General features: G+C 34.2%; 1 protein-coding gene across 2 annotated transcripts in view; it reads right to left on the bottom strand.

Annotated features, from left to right (window-relative positions):
* VAPA (VAMP associated protein A) overlaps positions 1-2,820 on the bottom strand; it is a 47,146-nt gene that overhangs the window by 43,032 nt on the left and 1,294 nt on the right. The window lies entirely within an intron of this gene.

Raw genomic sequence — 2,820 nt, forward strand, 5'->3', positions numbered from 1 at the left:
ATGAACATCTTGCTGGGGTCATTTGACTCCAGTACTCTTTCCTGCCATGGCAGGGGGTTGGACCAGATGATCTGCTCAGGTCCCTTCCGACCCTAGAAACTATGAAACTATTACTAACACTTGGCCTGCAGATTAAGTGTATCCTTTTATAAATCATAAAATCACAACTGCTGATAGCCTGCTTCGTCCGTGTTTTCCTCTGTAAAGCAAAATTTCATTTTACAATGCAATTAGCATGCCTGTTATTTTCTGTTATTTTTATTCAGGAACATTTGCTTCCCCTCTGAGAAAGATGAGAAAGCAAGATTTGGTGGCACCTTGGGAAGAGTCAAAATAGAGGTAAAAGATGACCCCACCAAAAGCACACTCAAATTAGGTAGTTAGATCACATTTAAAGAGTTCAAATCCTGCCTACACAAAAAGGCAGCCTGGGCCAGTTTTGGCAACAGATCTTGAGGGCAGGGGGATGGATTTATCAGTGAGCTATTTTTACTCTGAAGTTTAACCTACTCAATTTGCAGTAATGCATACCCTGTAGCTTTTAACATTACCAAAAGCTGTGCAATGATTACAAAAAAATATTACTGAACTATGGTCTTTATCTGATACTTATTAGCAACCTTCAGGAACCTCAATGCTAGACAATAAGGTAGAAAATATTTTCCTGAAAAAAAAATCAGTCACCTAACCATATTAATTGGCAAGAACGCTGATTATTATCATCAGATAATTTTATGCTCAGAGTTAGAAATGAACTTTACCTGTAGACATGGCTAGAGTTAATGATAGCAATCTATAATAACAGATCAAAGTGCTCCTAGCAGAGATCAGGGGTTAATATTCAAATGCTTACTTATCCAGTTAATTTCTACCAGAAAACAACACAAAACTAGGAATCTTAAAAATCATACTACTGTCTGTATTTTCTCTCTGGCCTGGAAAGATACTTTGTTTACACTGTTAAGTAAACTGCACAAGAGTAGAACAGAAGAGTTGAAAGAGACCTCAAGGGCCCCCCACAGTAAGCACTGCAGAGATGCAAAAGTCTTAAACCATCCCAAGGCATAACTATCCCATGCGTGTAACAGGGATGTCAATAAAAAATATTTCATGAGACTAATCCTTACTCAAAAGAGAATTTTTTAAAATCTGAAATTGCTCCTTTTCAAAAGCCAGTAAATTACTGGAACTATGATCATAAGTAAAATACCACTTGCTAACACTTTGAAGAGTCACTATCATGGCAATTAATCCCCAGATTCAATCATGCTATATCCATATATTTCCATAATTTTTTAATTCCAAAGAAAACAGTGCATTTGTATTCATTTTTCTCTGCAGGATTTGAACCCAAGGAGTACATAAATTAGCTAATCTTGCTTCATTTTCCAAGATGAGAAAAACAAACTACCTTAATCCATTGAATACATTTTTAACATCCTAAGTGTTTACATCTTAAGTTATTTTTTAATTTACTTCCTCTACAAAAATGGAATAGTCTTGACAGAAGAGAATATACTTGGTAATAAATGCTTAAAAAACCTCAAAATTAAATATGTTGAATATTCAACAGGTTACCTTAAACAGAATGTGAAGGCAAATTGAAACAGGCCATAAATGTTTCTAATACATACTGGCAAAACAACTGACTTGTCAGTGATGAACGCTATATTTTGAAATAATTTTGATCGTAGAGGTAAAAACACCCCTCATTACATGGTTTACAGTTGGAGCTTATAGATAAAAAAGGTCTGCCACCCCAAAAAGTAACTTTAATACAAAATATCCATTCTTTTTTCCAACTTATGAATATAGGTATATTCAAAACAAGCCTTTATCAATCTGAAGAGTACCAAGATCCTAAGACAGAGCTAGAGAGATTTAAAAAGAAACCTGTAGTACCAATATTTAAGCAGGTGACTTTTTTTAGAAAAATTGAATATATATTTTTACCCTCAAGAGATTCATGGAGTTAAAATTACAGCTTCTTCAAATGTGTTTCACAGAACCAGAACTCCAGATAAATGTAATTTTATCGCATAGTTAGGTGAAAATAACCTATATTAAAGATAGCAGATGTTCCACTTTCCAGTCTAAAAGTTTTTAAAGCAAATAATGTGTTCCAAAATCTACAGTACAACTAGAGGATTACATTCTCAAATCTCAATTTGTATACTAAATACTTTAGCGTAAAATAAGGGAAAAGGCTCATTTAAGGCATTAGCATGATACACAAATTTAAAAAAAAAAACCACACACACGCAACCAGGCTGCTGCAAGAGAGAGAAATTTGAAGTTATCAGCTCTGCCAGTGACACACTGAGACTATCAGGAATTCATTTCACCTTTGTATCTGGCTTTCACCATTAAGTTTAAAGAAAAAATAAAATCATATTGTTAAACATTTGGAAGTGAAAAACCATCACATAATGAACAGATGAACCTGATTAATTTTACAAACTCATAGAATCAGCTATGACTGGCTCTATGAAGAAACAGAACTGGTCTTATGCCATTCAAGCAAGAGGGTTTTAAGTCAGACATCTGTAGTGACTACAGATACTAAAAACAATGGATTTTAAACTTATTCATGGGAATCATTCCCAAAACACAGCAATGATAATGGGATACTTTTTTTAGACCGTTCTGAACCAAATTTTACTAAGTCTGGGGGAAAAAAAGGGACCAAGAGTTGAGTATGAATCAAGATATTTGTCAGTGGTCAAAGGTACTTTGTCTCTATAAAACTCATAAGTAGATTTCTGTTTGACATTAGTATTTTCAGGAATGCTATTAGTAATGCCATGGTACTTTGCTGAG

The sequence above is a fragment of the Crocodylus porosus genome, unplaced genomic scaffold (genome assembly GCF_001723895.1).
Source record: "Crocodylus porosus isolate Cpor-Errol unplaced genomic scaffold, CroPor_comp1, whole genome shotgun sequence".
NCBI classification, from domain to species: domain Eukaryota; kingdom Metazoa; phylum Chordata; order Crocodylia; family Crocodylidae; genus Crocodylus; species Crocodylus porosus.